This window comes from Myotis myotis, unplaced genomic scaffold, assembly GCF_014108235.1.
Source record: "Myotis myotis isolate mMyoMyo1 unplaced genomic scaffold, mMyoMyo1.p scaffold_m19_p_29, whole genome shotgun sequence".
In the NCBI taxonomy this organism is placed as follows: domain Eukaryota; kingdom Metazoa; phylum Chordata; class Mammalia; order Chiroptera; family Vespertilionidae; genus Myotis; species Myotis myotis.
In genome coordinates this window covers 3,186,311-3,204,002 of record NW_023416334.1, presented here as the reverse complement: position 1 = coordinate 3,204,002, position 17,692 = coordinate 3,186,311, and the positions used below count along the sequence as shown (strand labels likewise).

At 44.3% G+C, this 17,692-nt stretch overlaps 1 protein-coding gene across 20 annotated transcripts in view; it reads left to right on the top strand.

The window, feature by feature from the left end:
* NCOR1 (nuclear receptor corepressor 1) overlaps positions 1–17,692 on the top strand; it is a 231,918-nt gene that overhangs the window by 14,195 nt on the left and 200,031 nt on the right. The window contains exon 1 of one of the 20 annotated variants that reach the window (XM_036296337.1): positions 789–887. The exons of 17 other annotated variants lie outside the window; for them this stretch is intronic. The gene's annotated coding sequence lies outside the window, so the exon portion shown is untranslated. Of the gene's footprint in view, positions 1–788; positions 888–14,138; positions 14,482–16,041; positions 16,161–17,692 lie in introns of those variants that run through there. 2 more of the 20 variants (XM_036296339.1, XM_036296338.1) reach the window with 2 other exon arrangements.

Here is a 17,692-nt window from a genome sequence, read left to right as displayed (position 1 = left end):
CTCTATGTTCTCTTTCAAAAAGTGTCTATTTAAATCCTTTGCCCATTTTTTGATTGGATCGTTTATCTTCCTTTTATTAAGTTGTATGAGTTCTCTGTAAATTTTGGAGATTAAACCCTTATCGGAAATATCATTGGCAAATACGTTCTCCCATGCAGTGGGCTTTCTTGTTGTTTTGTTGATGGTTTCTGGGGTCATTTTCTTCTTACTTTTACTTTTATCTTGGACTAGTGGCCCGGTGCATGGATTCATAAACACTGAAAGTAAATTAATTAAATATTTTAATACGTATCGCTATTCGCCCTTTTTCTATAATAGAAGTGTCAGAGATGAAAGAAAATTAGTAAAATGTACATGAAAATAATATATAAATTGATTAATAAATAAATAATAACAACATAATATAACAACAAATATTTTCCATGAGATTTTTACTGTCATAATCTTCATTTATCATAAATTTTTAAAAATATGCTGGGTTTTCTGGAAAATTTATATCATTTGGACAAACTTTGCCTTTACTACATTGAGTACATTTTCCATGAGATGGTTTTTATCATTGGAGAAATTTAGGGATAGGCAAAATTGACATGTTAACAGTCATTCCACCACAACTGTGTTCGATAATTGCATCCTCATTTACCTCATTTTCGCTATGAAGGCAGTTCCTACCAGTATTGGTAGTACTTGTTTATGACTGTTCTTCAGACATATTCTGTTGATGATGTCGCTTTCTTTTGGGTTCAGATGTACGTAGTGCCAGTAGTTGTTCTTCAGACATACTCTGTTGATGATGTCACTTTTTTTCAGCCTTAGAGGTACATTGTGCCAGTAGTTGGTCTTCAGATACATTCTGTCCACGATGCTGGTTTCTTTCAACTGTAGAGGTACGTTGTGGCAATAGTTGGTCTTTAGACATATTCTGTTGACAGTTTCAGCTTCAGAATGTCAACAAAAACGTGATGCCATTACCCGGCACCCACAGCCACTGTTTCTGGGCTGGGCTGGGCTGGGGTCTTGGCTGCGATTTGGTGGGGTGTCGCTCTGAGATGGTGGCAGGGGCCTGTGTCCTACTTGGGAGAAGCCAAGTGTTGTTTGGTGGGCGTCAGGTTCGCAGTGGCATTTATTGTTAAATGGCCTGTCACTACGGAGAGGAAGCTGGGCGTTGCTACGTGACATCATTACCTGGTGTCCACAGCCACCATTTCTGGGCTGGACTGGGCTTTCGGTTGCATTTTGTGCCATGGGGTCTTGGCAGCGGCTGTGATTTGGTAGGCTGTTGCTCCTGGGTGGTGGCAGGGCCTGTGTCCCACTTGGGGGAAGCTGAGTGTTGCTTTGTGGACGCCAGGTACGCGATGCCGTTTCTCTGTAAATGGCCAGTGCATGTCATGGCAGCTCCTGCGTTAAGCATCTGCCCCCTGGTGGTCAGTGCGTGTCATAGCAACTGGTTGGAGGGTCGAACACTTAGCATATTAGCCTTTTATATGTGTGTGTGTGTGTGTGTGTGTGTGTGTCCACACACACACACACACAACATACTAGAGTCCCGGTGCATGAAAATTCATGCACTGGAGGGGGGTCCCTCAGCCCTGCCTCCCCCCTCTCACAGTCCGGGAGCCCTCAGGGACAGGAGGCAACCCGGCCATCAGGGGAAGGTGACAACTCAATCACACCTCTGCTGCTGCCACTGCTGGCAGCGCAAGCCTTGGCTGGCCCTGGGCGGCTGGGCAGCCGCCATCCAAGCCTTGCCTGTACCTTGGACCTGCCCTGGGTGGCTGGGGGGTTGAGGGCGGGTCCGGCTGCACTGTGTGCCTGCCACCCCCCCCCCCCCCCTTCCCCGGCAGGGCTGAAAGGACTGGGGGACTCTGGACTGGGTGCCGCCATCTTGTGGCTGTGGGTACTGCCATCTTTTGCGACGGCGTGATGGTCAATTTGCATATTCCCTCTTTATTAGATAGGCTATATATAGATAGATTAGTCTGGCTCTAATTAGGTGGCTTTTTTTGGTCTGTTTTGTTATCTATCAAAAGATGATTCAAGCTACCTGCTCTTAGATATTTTTGGTTAGGGGATAGGTTTAAACCACCCACTCTTAGGTATCTTTGGTTAGGGAGCATAAAATCTTGTGATTTATCAGCTGGCTGTTAATTGTTCAGCCTGTCCAGCTGTTTGTTCAGCCATTTGTCTTGGTTTCCTCATTTCACTAGCCAGGGGATTTTCCTAGGTTCTTACTAACTTGCCTTAGGAGTATGTTCCAAGATCCCCAGTGAATGCCTGAAACCATGGATAGTACTGAACCCTACATATACTATGTTTCTTTTCTACTACATACATATGTTTTCTCTTAAAGGAACCAGTTTATATCCTTTGGCATATCCAAATTGCCAGCATCACTATTCTTGTGCTTTGGGGCCATTGTAAAATAAGGGTTACTTGAACACAAGTACTGTGATACTGCTACAGTTGATTTGATAATTGAGACAGCTACTAAGTGACTAATATGCAGGTAACATATGCAGAATGGGTATGCTGGACATAAGGATGATTCACCTCTGGGCAGGATGGAGGGTGGAGTAGGATGGTGGGAGATTTAAAAGTCATGAATTATTTCTGGAATTTTCCATTTAATATTTTTGTACTGCAGTTGACTATGAGTAGCTGAAACCGCAGTCAAAGGGAGGGGGATGACTATGGTACTTTAATGTGGGAAGATACAAAAAGGAATTTAAGTAGAGCAATTTCATTTTACTACATTTTATTGCCTGTTTGTAAAATACAGGAGGCTAGTTATGAGTTTATCTGTAAAATTCAGATAAAATGTGTTCTTGTCACTTATAACTGACATTAATTCTAGTATATTATTTCCATTCTAAAATATAATTATACTAAATGTTTATGATATGAGGAGGTTGCATATAAAACCTTGACCAGGTTTCTTTTTTTTTTTTTAAAGGTGCCTAAATATGCCCCATCTTTTAATAAGATACTCTATACATGTACAAAAATTGAAATAGCATGTAAAAAAATTGTTACAAATTACATTTTTGAAAACCCAGAGAATTTAATACATCCTGTGCTAATTATGCTCTAGCCAAACCACCCAATGCTTTCTTTTTTACACACAAGTTACTTCTAATTTTTGATACTGCGTTTCATCTTACTGATTTCAGCAACACTCAAGACCTATTAGTGTTTCTTTGGGTCAAATAAAAAAGTGGAACTGAGGTATAATGAAATGCAAACTATGTAGATTCCTTATAAGTTATTGGCCTCAAGATAGACTTTCAAGAAAGAGATGAAAAAGAGAAAAAAGACATCACAGAACTTCTATCAGAGGTTATCAAAATATTGGTATACATTATGTCCTAACAGAATAGATTTCCCAAGCTGCTGCACAATTACCCTAAAATTACTAGCAAGAAAAAAAGTACAAGAATAAGGCTAATGGCTAACTCCACTTAGTATCTTAATTATTCTCCATACTAATATCATCAGAAGGACTCCAAGAAATAGGCAATAATGACCGCGACATCTAAAGCTTCTGAATCTTGATTCAGTCTCAAGTTTCCTCTCACATGGGTGTTTTCAAAGTAGAGAGGGTGCAATATTTAATAACTAGTAGCATCCTTTGCAGCCTTTCTTTCCAAGCAGTTGAATGTCCACATTTCATGTCTCACGTAGAGTATGCCTGACGCAGCCCCAGGCCAAGCCCCTGGAAATTCTTTACTCTGTCCTGATGTTGGGGTGAACCTCCGGGTAGAAGGAAAGGGAATTTGGTACTAGGGTTGAGAGTCAAGTTACCAAGGTTCTTTGCTAGTACTTCTGAGACAGCTTGAGAATCCCTGAATCTTCTTTTTCTAAAAATCCTACCCCAAGGATATGTTTTTTATTTTATTATTATTATTTTTTTTTGGGGGGGGATATGTTGTTCATTTACTTTATTTTTTTAATCCTTACCAGATGTGTCAGGATATTTTTTCCCCATTGATTTTTAGAGAGAATGGAAGGCAGAGGGGAGGGGGGAAAGGGGTGCTAGGGAAAGAGAGAGAGAGAGAGAGAGAGAGAGAGAGAAAGAGAAAGAAAGAGAAATACATTGATGTGTGAGAGACACATCAATTGATTGACTCCTGTTCTGCCCTTTAGTCCAAGGCCCAACACTCTAACCACTGAGAAAAACTGGCCAAGGCTTGCTTGCTTGCTTATTTATTTATTTAATTGGGGGGGGGGGGAGAGAGAGAGAGAGAGAAAGAAACGGGGGTGGGGTGGGGTGGGGGGACATTGATCAGTTGCCTCCCATATGCGCCTTGACTGGGGATTGAACCAGAAACCTAGGTACGTGCCCTGACCTGGAATAGAATCTGCAACCTTTTGGTGCGAGAGGTGATGCTCCAACCAACTGGGTGAGCCACTTAGCCAGGGCCAACTGAATCTTATTCACTCAGCATCTTAGAAGACCCCGAAATCAACTTGAGCTTATTTGGTGAGCCCATTGGAAGTCTAGTCACAGCTTGAAACTCCTAGATCCCTCCAAAGGGTTCCAGTGGAAGGTGATGCTCAAAACTCTCAAATTGCTACAGAGGAGCCCAGAAAGAACTGTACAGCCCAGAAATAGGCAGGAAAGCCCAAATTCCAACAAAATGTGGTGAAAGAAAGAGCTAACCTTGACCAGGTGTCTTAAAAGTTTCACAGAAATTTTACTTTTCATGAGTCAAGAATGTGACTAACCCCGAGTTATTGAGTTTTGGTGCAAAGAACTGAACTTAAAAATTGAAATTGCCACTTGAGGTGTTCTCTTCCCCTTCAACCTTAATTTTAAACTGGATTCTTTTATTTCAGTTGCTTTCAAACTGTAAAGTGTTCTGTGGAGATATATCTTGGTGAACCATAACTGGAGTGAGAGTGGAAGGCAGGACTGGGGAAGAGAGATTGAAAAGATAGAGTCTAGGTTCCCCATTCTCAGAATCATTTCTCCTTTGTATATTTTATACGTTTGGCTTCCATCTAAGATGGTTGAGGGGAAAGTCCAGTTTAAAAATAAGAAGGTCTGAACTATTACTATATGCTTAACGTTTTGAGGAAGGAGGTCGTAGTGGTCTCCAAGCTGTAGTTCTTGTGACCAGCTACCCCTGTAGTTTTTGTACCTGCTTTGACCCATAAATTTATATACTATTAAGGGTTAATCTCTGATTTCACTGATGTTTTATTGCCACCTGCTTTGAGTTGATAGTACTTTATTTTATTTTGGAGGTATTCAAGTTAAGTTCACTAAAATCACAAACCTCTAGGACAGCGGTTCTCAACCTGTGGGTCGCGACCCCTTTGGGGGTCGAACGACCCTTTCACAGGGGATGCCTAAGACCATCGGAAAACACATATAAAATGACATATTGTTTTGTGATTTTTTTTAAATGTTATTTTTAATTATTTTTTTCTTTTTTTTAAATTAAATCTTTATTGTTCAGATTATTACATTTGTTCCTCTTGCCCCCCCCCCCACAACTCCCCTCCACCCAGTTCCCACCCCACCCTCCGCCCTTACTCCCCACCCACTGTCCTCATTCATGGGTGCACGATTTTTGTCCAGTCTCTTCTCACATCCCCCACACCCCTTTCCCCTCCAAGAATAGTCAGTCCACTCCCTTTCTATGCCCCTGATTCTGTTATAATCACCTGTTCATTCTGTTCATCAGATTATGTATTCCCTTGATTTTTAGATTCACTTGTTGGTAGATGTGTATTTGTTGTTCATAATTTGTATCTTTACCTCCTCCTCCTCCTCCTCCTCCTCCTCCTCCTCCTCCCCCTCTTTCTCCTTCCTTCCTTCCTTCCTTCCTCCTTCCTCCTTCCTCCATCCTCCTTCTTCCTTTCTTCTTCTTCTTCTTCCTCTTCCTCCTCCTCCTCCTCCTCCTCCTCCTCCTCCCCCCCCCCCCTCCTCCTGCTGTTTGGTGGTGATGAACTCCTTTAGCTTTTCCTTATCTGTGAAGCTCTTTATCTGACCTTCAATTCTGAATGATAGCTTTGCTGGATAAAGTAATCTTGGTTGTAGGTTCTTGGCATTCATCACTTTGAATATTTCTTGCCACTCCCTTCTGGCCTGCATAGTTTCTGTTGAGAAATCAGCTGACAGTCGTATGAGTACTCCCTTGTATGTAACTGCCTTTCTTTCTCTTGCTGCTTTATATGAATATATTTATTTATGATTTTTATTTTAGTTATACAAGGTGATGGCAAAAGTAAGTTTATATTTGTTCTTATGGAAAATAATACAATCCTATATAATAAAAGGGTAATATGCAAATAGATCGAATGGTGGAATGACCGGTCGCTATGATGTGCAATGACCACCAGGGAGAAGACACTCAGCGCAGGAGCTGCCGCCTGGTGGTCAGTGAACTCCCACAGGGGGAGCGCTGCTCAGCCAGAAGCTGGGCTGATGGCTGGCAAGAAATGGCAGAGCCTCTCCTGCATCGCAGCAGCGCTAAGTATATCCGACTCCCCATGGGGAGTGGGCCTAAGTCGTCAGTCAGACATCCCCTGCGGACTCCTGGACAGCAAAAGGGCGCAGGCCGGGATGAGGGACCCCTCCCCCCAAGTGCACGAATGTCATGCACTGAGCCTCTGGTAATAAATAATAATACAAGAATAAACTGTTTCGTGTACTCATAACTGTAAACCTAGGTTTGCCAAACCTGGTATATAAATAATTCCTGTCATGAGTATATACGTACACACCTGTGTGTGTGTGTGTGTGTGTGTGTGTGTGTGTAATATTTCTTATGGGAATTTTACATATTTTTAAATATAATTTAGATGAGAATTATGTATATATATATATCCTACACATTTTCCCATTATATATTACTAGAGGCCCGGTGCACGAAATTTGTGCATGGGTCGGTGTCCCTCAGCCTGGCCTGCACTCTCTCCAGTCTCGGACTCCTGGGGGGATCTCTGACTGCCGGTTTAGAGGTATCGGGCCTAAACTGGCAGTCGGACATCCCTCTCACAAACTGGGACTGCTGGCTCCTAACGGCTTGCCTGCCTGCCTGATTACCCCTAACCGCTTCTGCGTGCCAGCCTGATCACCCCTAACTGCTCCCCTGCTGGCCTGATTGACGCCTAACTGCTCTCCTGCAGGCCTGGTTGCCCCTAACTACCCTCGCCTGCAGACCTGGTCACCCCCAACTGCCCTGCTGGCCTGATCTCTCCCCCAACTGCCCGCCCCTGCCAGCCTGGTCACCCCCAACTGCCCTCCCCTGCTGGCCCGATTGACTACAGCTGCCCTCCCCTGCTGGTTATCTTGTGGTGGCCATCTTATGGTGACATCACACGTGTTGCCACCTAGGCTTTTGTTTTATAGGAGATATATATATACACACACACACATACATACTAGAGGTCCGGTGCACAAAAATTTGTGCACTCGGGGGGGTAGGGGGCGTCCCTCAGCACAGCCTGTGCCCTCTCGCAGTCTGGGAACCCTCTGGAGATAATGCCCTGCTGGCTTAGGCCTGCTCCCGGATAGCAGAGGACAGCCCCAATCCCTAGGTGCAGGGCTCAGAGTAAGGCTGATTGGGGAGTTGGGGCGCTGCCTCCTGTCATGCACAGAGCAGGGCGGATTAGGAGGTTGCGATGCCACCCCTAGTCACGCTCAGGGTAGGGCCGATTGGGGGGTTGGGGCACTGCCCCCTGTCACACTCAAGGCAGGGTCGATGGGGAGGTTGTGGCGCCATCGCCTGTCACTCACAGTGCAGGGCCCATCAAGGGGGTTGGGGCCCTGTACCCTGTCACGCACAGAGCAGGGTCGATCAGGGGGTTGGGGAGCTCCCCCCTGTCATGCACAGAGCAGGGCCCATCAGGGGGTTGGGGAGCTCACCCCTGTCACGCACAGAGCAGGGCCCATCAGGGGATTGGGGAGCTCCCCCCTGTCACGCACAGAGCAGGGCCCATCAGGGGGTTGAGGAGCTCCCCCTGTCACTCACAGAGTAGGGCTGATAGGGGAGTTGGGGCACCGCCCCCTGTCACACACAGAGCAGGGCGGATCAGGGGGTTGGGGCGCCGCCCTCTATCACCCACAGAGCAGGGCCGATTAGGGGGTTGGGACGCCGCCACGGTCACACTCAGGTCAGGGCTGATGGGGAGGTTATGGCTCTATCCCGTCACACACAGAGTAGGGCCCGTGGGGGGCGGGGGGGTTGGGGCGCCGCACCCTGTCACACACAGAGCCGCAGGGCGATCAGGGGTTGGGGAGCTCCCCCCTATCAGGCACAGAGCACAGCTGATCAGGGGGTTGGGGCGCCTTCCCCTGTCACGAACAGAGCAGGGTGGATAGGGAGGTTGTGGTCCCGCCCCGTCACACACAGAGCCGCAGGGCGATCAGGGGTTTTGGGCGCTGCCCCCTGTCACGCTGACCCCGTGCTGGGAGGCCTCGCGGCTCCGCTGATCCCGGTGCTGGGAGACATATTACCCTTTTACTATATAGGATAGAGGCCTGGTGCACGGGTGGGGGCTGGCTGGTTTGCCCTGAAGGGTGTCCTGGATCAGGGTCGGGGTCCTCACTGGGGTGCCTGGCCAGTATGGGTGAGGGGCTGAGTGCTGTTTTCAGGCTGGCGGGTGACTGAAGCTCCCAACTGCTCCTTTTTTTCTTTTTCTTTTTTTGTTCTGGGCCAGCTTTAGCTCTGGCTCCAGCTCTGAGGCCTCTGCTGCTAAAAGCACGTATCTGGTTTGTTTGGGTTCTGTAATCAATACACTGTATCAACTCCACCTCTGAGATCCCGGCCTCGCTGAAAGCAGGTTTCTGGGGTTTTGTTTAGCTTCTATATTTGTTACAATGTTTCAAACTTCAAGCTCAGAGGCCAGCAAGGCAGGCGGGGAACGTTGGAGTCCTCAGTCACTGACGCAAGCAAGCCTCATGTTCGCTTCCAGCTGCCTGGCTGCCGGCCACCATCTTGGCTGGCAGTTAATTTGCATATCGCCCTGATTAGCTAATGGGAAGGGTAGCGGTTGTACGCTAATTACCATGTTTCTCTTTTATTAGATAGGATCTATATATACACACACATGTACACACACACACACACACACACACACACACACACACATGCCCCGGTGCATGAATTCATGCACCAGTAGGATCCCTCGGCCTAGCCTGTGGGATCGGGTGGAAACTGGCTCTCTGACATCCCCTGAGGGGTCCTGGATTTTGAGAGGCCACGGGACCTCAAGATCAGTGTCGGGGAGGGACGTGGGAGGTTGTCCAGCTGGGGAGGGACTGTGGGAGTGCTCAAGGGCGTCTCAAGCCCATCTCGCTCAGTCCTGATTGGCTAGGCCTTAGCAGCAAGCTGCACCTACCGGTTGGAGCATCTGCTCCCTGGGGGTCAGTGCACATCATAGCGAGCAGTTGAGCGGCCTTAGCATATCATTAGCATATTACACGTGATTGGTTGAACGTCCGACTGGATGACGGGACACTTAGCATATTAGGTTTTTATTATATAGGATATTAATCATATATAATGGGAAAATGTGTAGAATATGCATAAAATATTTCCATCTTAATTACACACACACAAACATTATTTCTCATCCTGAAACATAAACATATATAATCATGTTTTAGGATGAGAATGCTCAACAGTATAAAGTTAGCTTCTGTTCTCCCTTTAGTCAGTGTATGAATTCAATATTAATATGGTCTCATCCAGAGTTTTTTATGGGGCCTGACAAGCTGACTCTGATATTCACATGAAAGAAGAAAAGTGCTAGAATAGCGTTCTGAAGGCTTTGAAAGGAGCAGCAACAACTAAGCATAGTAAGGGGAAACTTGTCCAGATCTAAAAGCCTTATAGTGTTACAGTAACTTAAAACGTGTGGTATTGGCATAGGAATCATGGACATATTATAAATATACTTTATAATTGTTCATATTTTTCTTTATGAACAATTGTCTATGTACCTACCATCTGCGTTTAAGAAAACAATATTTTATCATATTTGTTTTTGTTTCAAGAAATAAATTATTAAAGATTGTACCCCCTTCCTAGATCATTTTCCTTTCTTAGTTGTGACTGTTATCCTAAAGTAGATGTATATTTTGTGTTTATGCTTTGATTATATGCACGTATAAAATATATAGTATTGTTGTCTGTGTTTGTAACATATTAGTATCACTGTATAAATTGTTTTTACTCAGCTTTGTATTTTGTTAAGGTTTATATGTTTTGACACATATAGCTCTAGTTTTTTGTGTGTTTTTTTTTTAATCATCACCGAAGGATATTTTTCCATTTATTTTTAGAGAGCGTGGAAGAGAGAGGGAAAGACAGAAATATTGATGTGAGAGAAACACATCAATTGGTTGCCTTCTGCACGTGCCCTGACCAGGGCCCAGACGGGGGACGAGCCTGCAACTTAGGTATGTGCCCTTGACTGGAATTGAACCCAAGACCGTTAGGTTCGCAGGCCGATGCTCTATCCACTGAGCCAAACTGGCTAGGGCTCTAGTTTTTCATTGTAACTTTTGTATAGTATTTTATCATATGAATATACTACATTGTGGAATTTAGGTTATCTTCAAATTTCCTTTTGCATTGCTGCAATAAATATCCTTTTTTATGTACTAGTAAGTGTGTGAGTTTTTGTAGGGTATATATGAAAATTGTTGGGTTGTAACAAGGATGGCATTTCAGAACAGTGTGGAAAGGCAGACATGTTTAATAACTATCAATTAAAGAAAATATAGGTAGTCCTCTACCTAACCCGTGTTTAGAAAAAAATTTAGGTGATTAAGGAACTAAATATTAAAAAAATAAAACTTTAGATGTTTAAGAGGAGAATGTAGAATAATATTTTTAAAATTTGGGGTAGAGACGGTCTTCAGAAAGTTATGAATTCTGGAAGAAAATAGAGTAAGTTCTCACTTAACTTCCTAGATAGGTTCTGTGACTTTAGTTTAAACAATATGTAACTGAAACAAATTTTACCATACCCTAATTGAAATAAGCAAGATCTATGTTCCTATGGCGTCTCATCAACATCCTATCTAATAAAAGAGAAACATGGTAATTAGCGTACAATCGCTACCCTTCCCATTGGCTAATCAGGGCAATATGCAAATTAACTGCCAGCCAAGATGGCGGCCGGCAGCCAGGCAGCTTAAAGCGAACATGAGGTTTGCTTGCTTCAGTGACGGAGGACTCCAAAGTTCCCTGCCTGCCACTGCAGGCCTCTGAGCTGCACCTCTAAGCAACTATGTAACAAATATAGAAGCTAAACAAAACCCCAGAAACCTGCTTTAGTCCGCTGGGCTTCAGCCAGCAGGATCGCAACATTGTAAGCAAAGGCCAGAAACCTGCTTTCAGCAGCGGACGCCTAAGAGCTGGAGCCAAGCCTCAAAGCTAAAGCTGGCCCAGAATAAAAAAAAAAAAGGAAAAAAGAAGCAGTTGAGAGCTTCAGTCACCCCCGCCTGAAAACAACCCTCAGCCCCTCACCCAGACTGGCCAGGCACCCCAGTGGGTACCCCCACCCTGAAGGGTGTGTCACCAGCTGCAAACAGCCATCATCCCCTCACCCAGGCTGGCCAGGCACCCCAGTGGGGACCCCCACCCTGATCCAGGACACCCTTTAGGGCAAACCAGCCGGCACCCACCCGTACACCAAGCCTCTACCCTATATAGTAAAAGGGTAATATGTCTCCCAGCACCAGGATCAGCGGAGCCAAGAGGCCTCCCGGCACCGGGATCAGCGTGACAAGGGGCAGCGCCCAAACCCCCTGATCGCCCTGCGGCTCTGTGTGTGACAGGGGGCGGGGCCACAACCTCCCTATCCATCCTGCTCTGCTTGTGACAGTGGAAGGCGCCCCAACCACCTGATCAGCCCTGCTCTGTGCCTGATAGGGGGGAGCTCCCCAACCCCCTGATCGCCCTGCGGCTCTGTGTGTGACAGGGTGCGGCGCCCAAACCCCCTGATCGGCCCTGCTCTGTGTGTGACAGGGTGCGGCGCCCCAACCCCCCTGATGGGCCCTGCTCTGTGAGTGACAGGGGGAAGTTCCCCAACCCCCTGATTGGCCCTGCTCTGTGCGTGATAGGGGGTGGCGCTGCAACCTCCCCATTGACCCTGCCTTGAGTGTGACGGACGGTGCCCGAACCCCCCAATCGGCTCTACCCTGAGCGTGACTGAGGGTCGCATCACAACCTCCCGATCGCCCTGTTTTGTGCATGACAGGGGGCGGCGCCCCAACTTCCCAATCGGCCCTGCTCTGAGCCCGACCAGGGGCTGCACCTAGGGATTGGGCCTGCCCTCTGCCACCCGGGAGCAGGCCTAAGCCAGCAGGTCGTTATCTCCCGAGGGGTCCCAGACTAGGAGAGGGCACAGGCTGGGCTGAGGGCCCCCCCCCCCCCCGAGTGCACAAATTTTTGTGCACCGGGCCTCTAGTGATAATATAACAGTGTTGAATGGAAATGACTTGTTGAGGATCTGCTATATTTGTAACATAAAAGTAGAAAAGGATTAATATTCAGAATACTGAGAGATATTTCAATTTCTAAATATAAACCATCAAACCCCTCCCAATACCACCCCATGCCCCATTCTCAGGCCTTTCCCCCTGCCACCCTACTCCTTCACTCTCCTCGTGCCTCCGTGCTTTACATTAGGATTTCTGTAGTCCTCCATGAAATGCTCTAATCTCTTTCAGGCCAACTCTGTCTTCTTCTCTTTCATACTTTGGCTCTAAAATAATAATAGAACTGAGACAGTCTTGAGAAGGAAATGGAACATAATTAATAATTGCACTGGGACAACAGCTGTAAATTGGGTTTGTTTCAGGAAATCGGGTCATCCTAGCTGAGATTGGCTTTCTATGATCACCCCATCGAAAATGTCTCTTATCTTGTTCTGTTTTAGTTATAGCACTTCATGATATTATTTTATGATTATTTATTTTCTATGTCACCTCACAATAAGATGACATATCTTGGTCACCATTCTATGCCAATGTTTAGGACAGTGTGTTGGTACATAGTAGTGTGTACTGTTCGCTAAGTATTTGTTGAATATATGACATTTCTATCTTTGGTCTTAAAATCTTGTGAAGATATGAGACACATGGAAAATTGAATACTAATGGTACATGCAAATTATACATTTGTAAAACAGAAATGTTCTAATTTATACAGACTTTTGTGGCAGTCCCCCAAATAAAAGTTCCCATTAGCTAAACTTTTTATAAAACACTTTTCTCAGCTCATATTGGGTATTTTGGACAGTTCCTTGAGAAACAGTCTCAGGCATTCATCTTTGGGTATCTCTGTATTGAGTAATCAAATGAATTCCTAGAAGGGGAACTGCTGTGCTAGAGAATATGCATATTTTCAAGGCTCGTGGTATATATTGCCATTCTTCTGTAGAATGCAATTTGTATTCATTTGACATACCACTGTAAAAGAGTGCCTTTTCCCCCAAACTCTCCCCAGCACTAGGCATTATCCTATATAATAAAACCCTAATATGCAAATCGACCGAATTGCAGAATGACTGGTGGAATGACCTGCGAATGGCCCCACTGACCACCAGGGGGCAGATGATCAACACAGGAGCTGCACCTTGGTGGTCATTGTGCACCCACAGGGGGAACGCTGCTCAGCCAGAAGCTGGGCTCATGGCTGGTGAGTGCAGCGGTGGTGGTGGGAGTCTCTCCTGCCTCCACTGCAGGTGGGTGGTAAGGAGCAAGGGGTCCCGGACTGCGAGAGCCCCAGACTGTGAGAGGGATATCTGACTGATGGCTTAGGCTCAATCCTCCTAGGGGTCCCAGACTGTGAGAGGGCACAGGCCGGGCTGAGTGGATTCCCCCTCCCTCCCCCCTGCCGCCCAGTGCACCGGGCCTCTAGTTTTTTAATATTTTGCAAATTTGGGGAATGATTTTATTTTATTTTTCTATGATTTCATTAATTTTATTTCCTTAGTTAATCCCATATTCTTGTCATGTCTGAAGTGTCATCTTTTTTATTGCTTTGTAAGAAATATATATACACGTATATGCATATTTGGTATATCAAAATTTTGCTATTGTACTTTTTCTGTTTTATGGTTTGCCATTTAAAGTTGTCTTTGCTGCACAGAAAAATAAAAGAATACTTTTTGTTAGTTAAAGATATCAACCAACCTTATTTGTGCCTTTGGTTTGTGCTTAGGATATCTTTCTCTGTCCCCAGTGTTTATATATATTTCTGTTAGGCTTTTTTCAAAGCACTGCAAATGTTACCTGGTCTTTTAAGGACCTCCAATTGGAAGTCACTTTGAGAATATTAGTGTCCTTAATTATCTTGCCTTATCCTAAGGGTCAAGGAACAAAGGGAAGAAAAGCAAATGGTAATTTCTGTTCTGAGAGCTTTCCTGGGGAAGATTTAGGAGAAAAGCCAAAGATTTACTGAATGCAGTAACTCTCAGACTGTATTTCGGCCGAAAGATTTCTTTGCTTATAAGGTAATGTTATTTGCCTCTAAGATTAAGGAAAAAGTGCTAATTAAATCATAATGTGCCATTGATTGTAGGATGCACATTGATTTCAGAGTTTTTAAGATATGAACACGGGGGATATTAAAACCCCTGAAAGATGTTATATATTAACTTGGACTGCAGCACAATAATTTTAAAATTCTGTGGTTGCTTTATATAGTTTTGTTTGTTTGGGCTTGATAATTTTTAAAACACAGCTTTATTGATATATAATTTGTATACCATACAATTCATCCATTTTTTTTTTTACAATGCAACAGTTTTTAGTATATTCAGAGGTGTGTAAAAGCATTGCTACAGTCAATTTTAGAACATTTTCACCACCTCAAAAAGGAATCCCAATACAGAGAATATTATTTAGCCTTAAAAAGAGGAATAATTTTGATATAATGCTATTATATGGATACGGCTTGAAGGTATGCTAAGTGAAATAATCCAGTCACAAAATAACAAATACTGTATGATTCCAATTATATGAGGAAGTAGAGGCCTGGTGCATGAAAATTCGTGCACTGAGGGGGGTTGTCCCTCAGCCCGGTCGCCCCCTCTCACAGTCTGGGAGCCCTTAGGGGATGTCCTACTAACAACCTCTGCGGGAGGTGACCGGGCTGATCAGGGGAAGGCGCTGCTCCCATTATCCCGCTGCTGCTGCCACCGCCAGCTGTGGCGACTGGGAGGCCTGAGCCCCGGGCCTCGCAGCCACTGTGGCTTTGTCTGGATGGACGTCTGGAAGAGGTCTGCCCTAATTAGCATATTACCCTTTTATTATTATAGACAAATTCATAGAGGCAGAGAGTAGAATGGTGGTTACCAGAGGGAGGAGGAATTGGGAGTTAGTGTTTAATCGGTTTAGAGTTTCAGTTGGGAAAGATAAAAAGTTCTGGAAATAGATGGTAATGATAGTTGCACAGTAATATGAATGTACATAGAGCTACAGAAATGTACACTTAAAAATGGCCCTAGCCGGTTTGGCTCAGTGGTTAGAGCATCAGCCTATGGACCAAAGGTTTGATTCCGGCCAAGGGTTGCAGGCTCCTCCCCGGCCCGGGCCCTGGTCGGGGCTCGTGCAGGAGGCAACCAATCGATGTGTTTCTCTCACATCAAAGTTTCTGTCTTTCCTTCTCTCTTCCACTCTCTAAAAATCAATGGAAAAATATCTTTGGGTGAGGATTAACAAAAAATAAAACAAAATGACTAAAATGGTAATTATATGTTAAGTGTATTTCACCACAGTGAAAAAAAAACACAGTAGAAATCCTAGAGACTTGAGCTTTCATCTTGTATTCCTTCATCCACATCCCACCATCCCTAAGCAGCCACTAATCCACTTTCTATCACTATTTTGACTATTTTGGACTTTCATATGAAAGGAAACATACAAAATGTATACTTTTATGATTGGCTATTTTTACTTAACATAATGTTTTCAGGATTCATCCAAGTTATTGCAGGTGTCAATACTTCATTCTTTTTTTTTTTTTTTTTTTTTTTTTTTTTTTTTTTTTTTTTTTTTTTTTTTTAGAGAGTGGAAGGTAGGGGGAAGAGAAAGACAAAGACAGAAAGAGACATTGATGTGAGAGAGATACATTGACTGGTTGCCTCCCAAATTTGCCAGAGACCAGGGCAGGGATGAACTTGCAACCCAGGTACGAGCCTTTGACCAGGAATTGAACTCATGACTATTCTGTGTGTGGGCTAATACTCTAACCACTGACCTATGTCGGCCAGGGCCATTCGTTTTTATGGCAGAATAATATTTCCTTGTATGGGTATACCTGATTTTATTTATTCATCATCAGTTGATGGAAATGATACTTGGGTTGTTTCCAAGGTCTATATAGTTATTTTGAGACTTAACTTGAGATCTTAGAATTATGAGAAATAAAAACCTACTCACTTATATTTAGTAAAGAAGGACTTACTGTAAGACCATGTAAAGGGTGTCCCAAAATTCACACAAGAAGTAATTTTGATAGAAAACACAGGTTTATAATTAAAAATTGTAAATTTTTTATTGATTCATAAAGTATACAGTATAGGTTATGTATGGAATAGCATATCGAGTAAATGACCTCCACGGCTTTTCTGGCACATACGCACTCTTTTGTTGAAATTTTCCATGACCGTTTTGCATAAATTTGGCTGAATTTTGTTGCTACAGCGCTCAATTTCCTCTTTCAAGGCGTGGGTGGTCGTGGGCTTGTTGGCATAAACCTTAAACTTCAAAAAACCCCAAGGAAAAAAGTCCAGCGGCATTAAATAGCATGATCTGGGTGGCCAATTCTGATCACCAAAACGGGAAATTACATGACTAGGAAATGACTCATGCAGTAATTGAATTGTCTCTCAGGCTGTATGGCATGTGGCACCGTCTTGTTGAAACCACATGTCGTCCACATCCATAGCTTGCAATTTAGGCACAAAAAACTGGATTATCATGTCGCGATAGCGAGCACCATTAACTGTTATTGCCTGAGCAGCCACATTTTCGAAGAAGAATGGTCCGATGATGCCTCCAGCCCAAAATCCGCACCAAACACTGACACATTGTGGATGCATTTGTTTCTCAACAATCACTCGTGGATTTTCTGAACCCCAAATGGGACAATTTTGTCGATTAACCAAGCCATCAAGATGAAAATGAGCCTCATTGCTGAAGATGATTTTGTTCGAAAAATCAGCATCCACTTGTTGTTGTTCCATAATCCATTTGTGTATGTGCCAGCAAAACCGTGGAGGCCATTTACCCGATATGCTATTCCATACATAACCCTATATTGTATACTTTATGAATCAATAAAAAATTTACAATTTTTAATTATAAACCTGTGTTTTCTATCGAAATTACTTCTTGCGTGAATTTTGGGACACCCTTTAGTTCAGTTTAACAGGTATCCAAGGACAAGAAAAGAAGTACAGTGGTCTCCTGTGGGGACGGACCCTGGAGCTGAGAGTCAGGAGCCAAGGCAACTGCTGCTGTGTCTTAGGGGCTTGCAAATTCTCTTGGCTCTACTTCTCTATGCATGTCTACTCTAGTCTTTGTCTAGGTTGGTGTTCTCTACTTCCTCTGTTAACTTCGGTGGCACAAAATATGTGGCTCATCTTGACTCTTGCTGTGGCCACTTTGCAACTCAGGTACCTGTAGCTCATGTTCTCAATTCCAAATTTCTGAAGAGGG